Source organism: Pseudochaenichthys georgianus, chromosome 7, assembly GCF_902827115.2.
Source record: "Pseudochaenichthys georgianus chromosome 7, fPseGeo1.2, whole genome shotgun sequence".
Lineage (NCBI taxonomy): Eukaryota > Metazoa > Chordata > Actinopteri > Perciformes > Channichthyidae > Pseudochaenichthys > Pseudochaenichthys georgianus.
In genome coordinates, this window is record NC_047509.1 from 30,709,324 (window position 1) to 30,720,779 (window position 11,456).

Here is an 11,456-nt window from a genome sequence, read left to right on the forward strand (position 1 = left end):
ATGAATGCAGCAAAAGAAAAAGTAAGAAGATGAAATGTTTTTCATACAGAACGTGTTTGGCTTTTAGGCCCAGCAAAACCTGGACCTCAACACATCTGCTCGGGTCATGAACAGACTATGCATACCTAACGTGATGATGGAGTCAGTGCCAAACAGGCCGCTGGACTATTACACATGTGCCTTTCGCAAGTCAAAGATGAACAGGTGACTTCTAATCATCCATGGTTGATAACGGGATCGGTATGTCAAAGTTTATGTTGGCTAAATGACTGTCTCTCTTCTTCAGGTTTCTTGGCTGTGACAACCATGACACCTACTTCACGAACACGCAGAGACACCGTGTTGTGAGTATCAGGAGTTCCTCTTCAGTGCACCAAATCAGTGAAATTGTTCTCTCATGAAAGGAGAATATATGTATTATTTTTAGGTGTATGAGATTCTTGCCAGAACGGTGTACGGCAAAAGGAAGAGGGCTGAGGTTGGAGTGGACAGACTTGTGAATGAAGGCGTGTACACGGCGGCTTTCCCCCTGCACGAGGTCAGACATGATTGATCTGCTCTTTAATGGGATGGAACACTTCTGCTGCCTGTCCTCTACAATACGCATGTTTCTTTTCCCACAGGGCTCCTTCAAGCTTCCAAAGTATGAGATTCGTCCTGACGAGCTGAACCAGAGGCAGATTCTTCATCACTACTGGAGCCGCTGGTGCAAATGGTACAAGTACCAGCCACTGGACCACATCAGAGAGTACTTTGGAGAGAAGATTGCACTTTACTTTGCCTGGCTGGGTAAATATAACATGGATTACTTTGCCTTGAGATTTGAAGTTTGTTGTGGAAAACATGTACAGTCTAAGCATTTTCAAGAGCTTTCAGTTGGATCTCATGGTCTTCATCCGGGGATGGGGTTTTCTAACTTGTTCAAAGAGGGTTCAGCAATCCTACAACAGTGTGTAGGATGTAATGGCGTCTAGCAACAAGGTTACCAACTGAATAATACCCCTACCTTTCCTACTAGAGAACTACAGTGGCCTTAATTAGACACTTTGTAGACAGGATGTACTCATTCTAAGCTGACAACATAATGATTATTAGTTTTAGGTGATTCCCTCAAAATCCTAACCTTTTAAATCTGAGGATAATATTTTATTTTGTAGCAAAACCTCACTCTTAAAGACTGGGAGCTTATTTGATACGCCCTTTGAAATCTGTAATAAATAATAATCCAAAACATTGTAATATACTGTTTAAGACAGTAGTCCATGCAACAGCCAGGGAATATGTGTGTGTTTCACGCAACTGCCTGGTAGATACATGCTGGATAAATCACATAAGAAATAAAATATCTGAATAATGAAAAGGGTGTAGCATGGACATCATTAGATACATTTGTGTTTCTACCCCGAGATTCGGATCTGCTCCAAAATGTTAAGGATTCGTCCATGGCTCATAGTTCACGCTTCCACAAAGTTTCCCAAAAAATATGGCCTGTAGTTTTGTTGACAAACATGTTGACAAACAAGCAAACCAAACCGAAAAACTTGACCGAATTAGCGGGAATAGTGCAACTATCATCCTCTTCATTAGACGTTTCTTCTGCGAAGCCATTCCGACCTCTTCATCAAAAGACATTCCAGCATCAAGCAGCACATCCCTGCATCAGCTGGGACCCTAATGGATCTTCATGTATCTGCAGGTTTCTACACAGCCTGGCTGCTGCCGGCCGCAGTGGTCGGGACCCTGGTCTTTGTGTCTGGAGTCATGTCCATGGGTACCAACACACCAGCGTGAGTCCACACCCCCACAGGAAATACATGTTTCATTGCATTACATACATGTGAAGCTGGACTGTTGAGTGTAGCATTATGTTGATTTAGTTGATGTATTAAGTCGGTCAAATCTTAGAGGGGAATTTCACCCGTTTTACAGTCATTGATGTACAATCAATTAGTATGAGATTGTGATAGTTGAATTAGTATCAGAAATGATGTTTCTGCTGGATCAACTGAGCATTCTGACGCTTCATTAAAGTAAGAGTATTGCTATTTGTGTGAAAGATCTTACACAATATTGCCTCTACATGTTAACATTTGACTTCCGAAGCAGTGAAACAAACCATGGCTCACTTCAGTAAAGTCAGGGGTTTTAATTCTGCATAAGATGTATATTGATATGCTACTGACATTTTCTTCGTCTCTGTATCAATTAGTTCACAAATGTAGCTTGTGTTATGTTTTACAATGACACAGATAATCATAATGAAAATGTCAATTGTTGCATCATAAAAGTGTTGACTCAACAGATTGTACATCAGTGGCCGTATGTTTGAGGTCTCATTCCGCTCACTCTCGGTCAGATTGACTGTCTCTTTGAAAGAACTGGCTTAAGAGAGTCTTGGAAATTAGCGAAATTCAATGTGTCATTCTTGTGCAAACATTTAATTGTCAGTTATTTGATATAAAAAAATGTTTGGGTGATTTTCGAGGAATTAACCTGATGTAACCATTTTGTGACATATCGTATAACTACTGGGCGAAGTGAGGTTGCCAAATGTGTTACCATCTTGCCTGGACAGGTTAGCATTGAAAGTTAGCTCGGGCTCCTTCGACTGGATTAGATGTTGGACGTTTCAGAAAATAAGGCAAACACATTTTGTCCAGCAGTATAATTTCCACATATTGACATTCCTTCTATACTAGTTACAGAGTAAATGCAATCGCCAGAAGTAAAAAGCTACGATGGCTTTAAACAAACTAAGCTGAGCATCACTGATCATCTGAAGTCCGACTCTTCACTTTTATGCCACCATTTTAAGTTGAATTGAAGCTTCAGACATTTACAAGTGGAGTATCTTATTATGACATGCTTATGTCGAAAACACAGGATTAACATTCTCAAAATCCACCAGAACTGTAAAAGTGTACCTACGCTATTATATTGTCCTATCTCCACATTATGTAAAGCAAGCACAGTTTGAGATACAAATAAACCTAAGCATCAACGCATAGTCTGTTCTGCATGAAAACAAACGCCATAGTTGTTCAAACCACATGAGGTTTGTTTGGCCCAATTTATCATTTGTATTTAACAGCACAGAAAGCTCTACTCTCCCTACAAAGAATTATAGTCACTCCTTTTCTTCCAGTGTTGTACCCTAATATTGCCTAAACAATTGTGTTTGTTTACCATTCCCTCTCTGTTGGTTTTAGTGACAGAAAATCCATCCTGCTATAAAGAAACAAGTGAGGTTAGAGTAAACGGAAGACAAGTCAATATCTCAGGAAAGGAAACGACGTCTCAGATTCATGATTTTCATTAGTTCACACTTTAGATTAAAGCCATTGATTCGTGGAGAACGGATGGAGAGCTCTCGGCAGCTGCAACAAACTGCCGATATCTCATTTGATAATGGACAATTAGTGCAGAATAATCCTCCCATTACATAAATGTGGAAGATAGACGTCTCTCAGTGGGTCCAAGATGTATTCCTGCAGCATCATAGTTGCAGTGAGTCACTGGTTAACTGCAGTGAAGGTGCGGTAGCTTGTGAATGATTTTAGCACCTTCCATCTGTTCTATTTTCTCACTCAATAAATATTCCCTGGCTTTATGTGAATGCAAAATACACTACAGTTCATTTTCCTTATCTGTGACAATAATAACTATAGTTTCTGCCAAATGTGCTTGGGATGCATCAAAATATGAAAGGCTAGTTTGAAAGCTTTACAATTGCTCATTAGTAACTAATCCATATGTATGTGTCTGTCAACAGTAAGGACATCTGTACCAGCGGAGCGAGTTATCTCATGTGTCCTCTGTGTAACACATGCAAGGCCTGGAACATGTCTGATATCTGCACCATGGCCAAGGTAATACAAAACATTTCCACTAAACCAGTTTTATTTATTTTTTAACCACAATGCAACATTGATGACGTTATTCTGCATTGCAGTTGGGCTACCTGTTTGACCACCCAGGAACCGTCCTCTTCAGTGTCTTCATGTCCTTCTGGGCTGTAACCTTCCTGGAGTACTGGAAGAGAAAGATGGCCACCCTGGCCCATCACTGGGACTGCATGGACTTCCATGAAGAAGAGGTCTCCCAATCCTTCCTTTCTTTAGTGACCAAACTGTTCTCATACACTTATTGTCTCTTGATTAAACATATCGTTTCTGAATTGGCCAGCAAAGAGTGTGTCCATTGACGCTGATGTCATCACTGTGTCCCTCAGGAGCGTCCTCGTCCAGAGTTTGCAGCCATGGCCCCGACGATGGAGCCAAACCCAGTGACCGGAGTGAAGGAGCCGTACTTCCCAGAGAAGACCCAGGCTCGCCCGTTGTGTTCACCGGCTCCATGGTGATCATCATGATGGTGAGACACTGTTCAAACCTGTTCGTTCTGTCTATTTTAGCAGCATTTGCCAGTAACATTATATTATTATATATATTATATATATTTATTGTATTTGTTTGCTGGTATCAGTTTGAAAATGCATACATCCTCGGATTGGCTGCTCAATGTAACCACTGAAGAATACAGTGAAGTTTCTTTGATTAACGGGTCCCTATTATGCTTATTTTATTGTTCTTTCCGATAGTGTGTTAGATAGGTTTTTGTGCATGTAAGTGAATCAAAAGCTAAAATCCCAAAGTTCCCCTCTCTCTAACATAGTGACATCACCATGTAACACTTGCGCTCCAACACATTGTACGTGACAGGCTAAGTGGCGGCACTTCTCCTAAGCGGTTTACCAATCACAACAGAGCCGCCAGCTAACCAATCAGAGCAGACTGGGCTCTGGTTTCAGACAGAGGGTGAAAAAAGGTAGTATGAGGAAAATAAAAGACGCATTTTTGAACATTTAAAGCATGTACACGTCACAGTAGAGGAACAAAATATTGAACATGGACATAATATTTCCTTTTTAATTACACCGCTTGTTTTCTATGGATATAAGTCACATATGATATCAAACATATTTCATTTTCCTAATCTGCAAACATTGTAATTATTCTTAGTTTCAGTAAAGAGGTCAGTAGAGCTCTGCTTATGTGAGCTTTTAATGTTTTGATCCTGAAGAGAAAGAGAGGTGGGGTTCAGTGTATTATTCCTGTGGAAACTGAACCTCTCTCTAATAATGAAACCAGGTCATTGGCCCACAGGGCTGGGTCTGATCTGATCATCTCACCTGTACACTTTATGCTCAGTCTCAGGATTTACTTGTTCCTGGGACAATACGTTATGATCAGTTTCTCCTGACAAAGATGACGGAGCTGGACAATTGAAAATGGCACAAGGCAGACTGAATAGAACAGTATCTACGATCACTTACCGGTACCTGGGAAGCAAACAAAGAGCAGTGACTGAGAACAAAGTTGTTCCAATCAAGTGACTTTTTTATTCAGTTGAAAAATAAATTCAACCAACTATAGAAAGTACTATGGATTTTGCTGGTTATTATTATTATTTAGCAAATAAGGTGGGGTAAACTGCATACATTTAGTCCACCTCCTAAACCTCAAGAAATACTACTACTACTACTACTACTACTACTACTACTACTACTACTACTACTACTACTACTACTACTACTCTGAGATGTTAAGAGTGTTTCCACAAACTGTAATGTTTTACACCCTGTCTTCCTGTGTCTCCCCTCTCAGCTTGTGCGTGGTGATGATTTCCTGGTGACGGTGGTCATGTGCCGCGGGATCATCAGCTTGATGATGTTCCGCACCGGGAGCCCCGTCCTGCGTACAGAGGTACATCAAAGCAGCAGAGAGCATATACAGTGTGTATATGGACATTATAATCTCTGCCATCTGTCTGTTCAAAGCTAATATCGCATACTACGACATGTTGTGTCTCTAGTCATTCACAATCTGAAAAAAAAATCTGTTTTATTGAACGTTTTATAGCATCCTTCAACTAGGCTCCAAACAACCCTCACCGCCTTTGTTGTACAAGTGAACCAGATGATCTGCAAATTAATTCCATAAGACATTTTGATCCACTAAAATTACACATGAGACAAGATAATACAAATCCCTATTTGTTTATTTTTGCAAGAATATCGACCGTAAGGGAGCCTTAGGGACAATTGAGTGGGATTTGTTGAAATAACTGTCTTTAATAATAGACAGTATAAGGACGACTACATGATTACACTACAGGTTGTACATCAGCTCCTTCTACTCTCTGTACCGTCTGAACTTGTATGTGTGTGTTCATACTTAACATACAAGTGTGTGCTCTCCTCCTCAGGCAGGAACCATAGCGAACATCTGCAGCAGTATAGTGAGTCTGGGCCTCATCCTGCTGATGGGCCGGGTCTACACTGCATTAGCAGAGCAGCTCACTAAATGGGGTAAGAATCAATACTGCCTTAATGCTATATATTGATATCAGCCTCTCACTGGATCTCCACTAACTAAACGATGAGACTCCTTAAAGACGAGATGATGTCTTTAATTTGATCCCAGCTTCCAGGGTAAGAATAATCTTTTATTGTGGGCGACAACTTTGCTGAGTGGGAGTGCGCAACTGTAACACAGAGCACTCAGCAACTGTAAAACACAGTGTCTCTTTTCTGACATTATTAGGTGTCTTGTTTAGTTACGGCATCATATGGTTGCATATGATGGAGCGCTGAACCATAGATGGACAAATAAAGTTATAAGAACTGTGCTAGTAGGTTTAAGAAGAAACCAGTAATAACATTTCCATTTTAGGCTCTAGAAACAGCAAACTATTTGTATCCTCTTACTCATAAAGACTTATGAACAGCAGCTAAATTATTCTTTACAACCTGTTAAAGTTATGGCTTTCAGGGCTAGTCTCAACTAGCCCAGAAAGCCTCAATATATAGAGTATCTAACATTACCTCCTATGTATCTTCAATAGATGGTGATGATTTTTCATGTCTTAGTTGCTACTTTTACTTTAGCTAGTTGGCTAACAGCTAAGCACAACCAAGTAAATAGTTTACCACTGTCAGAACCGTTGTTTAGCTTGTTAGCATGCAAACCCTGTATGATATGCAAAATAGCACTATCAAACTCAGGAATTAATGAAAGTGGGTACTTCATTTAAACCAAACCAAAGAACATTACAAATTGAAATGTTGACTTATCATAGGACAAATAAAAAATAATAGGGGGCGGAGCTTATGCCGGCTCATGCGGGACCTGGCAGATACTGTCTAAAATGCTGCGGTGATGAAATGCAAGGATTATTAGATCAAGGATTATTTCTGAAACAGTATGGAGCTCAAAGACTTTCTCTCTTGCGGGTTTACCACAAGGTGAGTTCCTTTTTATTTCCTGCTTCTTCACAAACATGCTCTCTCCAGTACAGCTTAGTGTTAGCGATGCTTGCTAATGTAAACAAAGACTATTACGTCCAAAACACGTCGGGAATTGTTTCTGATACAGCGACGTTTCTGATAGTGCCGTGGGTCCACCATCCGATATAACGTAATTTACGTCATATGGGATCGCAAATCTGGATCAACTCCGTTGTAGCCCCGTTTTTAGAGATGTGTGCACGGAGCAAAAGAGAGAGGGTTTTATTTTCTGACACTTTGTGAGTTCCCCGACACACCGGGGACACATATTTATGTATAAACATCAAAACGTGCATTTTGCATGATAGGTCCCCTTTAAAAGAAAAATAGGTACATGGAATTAACTACAAATATTATTATACCACTTCATTTGCTACAGTAGTTCTATTGTTTCCATCAGATACTGTATCATTACCTTCACCAAGCTGTTGCTAAGATTCCTAAACTTGTAAGCAAATGCATGAAGATGACCATACAGTTAATGCCATAGTTAAGTACAAGTATAACATTACATTTTACTGACATTAACACTTTGTTTCCTCGCTTTCTCTTTTCCAGAGATGCACAGAACACAAACCCAGTACGACAATGCTTTTATCTTCAAGGTGTTCATCTTCCAGTTTGTCAACTTCTACTCGTCCCCTTTCTATGTAGCTTTCTTTAAAGGAAGGTGAGACACGAGTTAGTCTCAACACACAAAGAAAGTAAGACGTAAAGCGCATTTTGTGCCAAATAAGATTGAACCTTTCCTCCTTCTCTGTGTTTGCAGGTTTGTGGGGTACCCTACCAACTACGGGACCTTGTTTGGGATGAGAAATGAAGATGTGAGTCTTTATAATTCTCAGAAGGAGCGAGTGTTTTAGATCCCTGCCATAGAGAACCGCAGTGACGCGTGCTAAAACCTGGAAGTAAACTCCTTCCGGTTCCTTCGTCAAAAACCAATGCAATTTCTCCATAGGATTTTGGAAAATAGTAGTGATCTTTAATGTTGTAGAACAAAACGTGATCTGTCTCTTCAATTTGTGTCAACCACAGACCTTATTTCGAGCTATTTTACAAAATCCTATGGAGAAATTGCATCGTTTTTTGTCGAAGGAACCGGGAGTGGTAGAAATGCTAACTTACTTCCGGGTTTTAGGACGAGTCACTGCGGTTCTCTATTGTATTTCCATCTAAGCATGTAAAAGTATCAAGTTCAATAACTCTGTTTCTGTGTATTTCCTATTGCAGTGTGGACCCGGGGGCTGCCTCATTGAGCTGGCTGAGCAACTCTTCATCATCATGGTGGGAAAGCAGCTCATCAACAACATTCAGGAGTTCATTATCCCGTATGTAAACCAGCATCTAACATCGTTCATTTTCTGATTTCACTCAACAGATCTCAAGGTATCACATGTTTTTTCACAAAATGGCTTCACTTTGCAAAACCCAAACAGAAGAACAATTTGGTGAAATGAAATTGTCGATTAAACAAACAATTATAGGCATTTCAAAGTTTGAAGGCACAATGAGCCGGTTAATGTTTGTAAAAACAAAGTCTGGCATGCATGCTTACAATATCCCAGCTAGAAATGTTTGGTTCTAAAAACATTCTGAGAATGTTACCATTCACTGTTCTAGGAATGTTTTCAGCGGGAAGTTTTTCTTTGGTTCCCAGAATGTTCTTCTGAAACGCTCTCTAAAAACATTCTTAAAATGTTTGGTGATAACTTGAAGATGTTTTTGATAACTTTGTTAGAACATTATGCCCTACTATTCTTAAAACGTTTTCAGCTGCAGGTTCGATTTTTTTATGTTGCCAGAATGTTATCATTTTAGAGTAGGATAACGTGCTTTATCGGTCCGATTTATCAGAAGTCTTGCAGCAGCTAGTACAAGTCCCTGTCGGTGTCACATGTACTGGAGGGGACCCAGAATCAGCTGGTGAAAGTAACATTTGTTTATTAGAAAAGGGGAGCTGGGAGTGGAGGTTGGTTATGGCGGCAGTGGCAAAAAGCTGTTCCAGGGTGGGTAGAGAGGCCTGGCTGGTCCTGCGAGTGTGGAAGGCCTTGGATTCTAGTGATGTTACATATTGTGCCGAGGCTTCGAAGCGTGTGTCGAGTAATCCCCGAAGCTTTTTGTGAAGCATGTATCGAGGCTTGTATCGTCATCGATGACAAACGAAGCCTCGCTGCCTGTCGATACCACGTGACTGCTTCAGGAAGCGCTTCAGATCGGTTGAACCACAGTGCTGATATTACCCACGCCATGGATGTATAATAAGAACCATATTACCCCTCCTGTACCCGGGCTCGGTGACATGATGGAATTAAGAGAGCTCAGACCCTCACTTATATAGAGGTCGGAACATGTCATAAGTATAAATAGATACAAGCATAAATAAATGTAGGAATAAAAACATGAATAAATATGTTGCAGTGTTTTCAGGGAGCTTCAGTGTGTGTGCTGTGGCTCAGCTGGAAAGCAGTTGACTCATGACGCAGGGTCCCTGGTTCAACGACTGAACAATACGTCATTTTTGTTGTTTATAAAAGCTACAGCTAAATGAGATAATGTAGTTAATAAATGTATTCTTTGATATGGTTTAGCCTTTCTCCGGCTACAACATGGTTACGTTAAATATTATTAAGGAATACAAATCCCTCTTTGCAATGTTTACCAGCCTCCTTAGGATTTTCAATCACAATCATTCAACTGGAATAAAAACAATATTGTTAATATGAAAATATGATTTAATGTTCGTTGTTTAGAGTTATTCTAAGGCTTTACTCATTGGGAACTCGGTATGAGATACAGCACACTGTTGAGAAGTCCAATCTGCCTGTTTTACACACTTTGACCAGCAGGGGGTTTGTGTTCAAATGAAGCCCATGATGAAGCCTCATGAGATGAACCCTTTTGCGAACCAATTGGCTGGAAAGCTTCAAAGCTTCATAAGGCTTCATCTCGCCATCACTATTGGATTCCTCCTGGGAGAGACATAAAAATGAGTGTGAGGCAAAAGCAGGCAAAGTTGTCAAACAATATGCTGGTAAAAAGCTAGAGCGGCACGCAACAAACCGTTCACGGCAACAATCCGGCAGGGAATGAGTGCAGGCTGCAGGCTTTCATAGTGTGGCTAATGAGCAGGTTGCAGGTGTGGTTGATTGGAGATTGCTCCCAGCCGTGTAGAGCAGACTAGCAGGCACTTCTGCTTAATCATAAGTGAGGGATTAAAAAAAAAAGAAGGAAATCCAGCTCAATATAACAGAAAAAAATAATAATGAGCATTATACAGAAATGTGATATAAGACATCGCCATTGTTTTTTTGTTTTGCTGTTGCAACAGACTGCTCAGCTCCCTGTTGTTTGGTGCAGTAAAGCTCATTTCACTGCAGCATTGTGTGTGTGTGTGTGTGTGTGTGTGTGTGTGGGGGGGGGGGGGGGTGGGTGGTGTGTGTGTGTGTGGGGGGGTGGGTGTGTGTGTGTGGGTGGGTGGGTCTACAGACACAGGGGAGAATCAGAGGATTCTGGTAAACAAAAAGGAAGAGTAGGTAGCCTTTAAATAAATCATTTAAAGTGTTCCCTTTATTTCAGAAATACATTCAGTTTGTAGAGGCCTTCCAACAAGAGAACTATAATGCTTAGTAAAAAAGATTTACCTATCAATTGGGAGGAAAACCCATACATTTACAAATGGAGTTCCTTCGTCTCGTGTTGCTTTTCTTTCCATCCACTTTTTTCTTGACGTTCTTTCTTGCAAGGTGCCATCGTCCATCATTTTCTGGCAAATAATTGTGTACGCCACTTGTTCAAGCTGGCAGGGTGAAATACAGGCCACACATTTCTATCATGAATCTATCTACGCTCATACCCCTGATACAGTGCGGCTGCTGTAAGATTGATGAAGTGGTCGATTGGAGCTGAGAGTGTGTGCGCTGGCAGCCAGGGCTTGTTCTGCTTGTCAGGGTGGTTTTGTGGTTTCTGTGATCGATACTGTAGCTGCGTCCAAGTTCAGTGCCTGAATCCTTCGAAGGATGTGCCCCACAAGGTTTATCCTATTGATAGCACACAAGCTGTTCCAGTAGCACTTTGATGTCCTTCATTTCTGTTCTACTGAGTTGGATTTTCT

At 40.7% G+C, this 11,456-nt stretch overlaps 1 pseudogene; it reads left to right on the forward strand.

The window, feature by feature from the left end:
• On the forward strand, positions 1 to 8,710 carry LOC117448910 (anoctamin-7-like; annotated as a pseudogene).
• Positions 8,711 to 11,456: the final 2,746 nt, after the last annotated feature.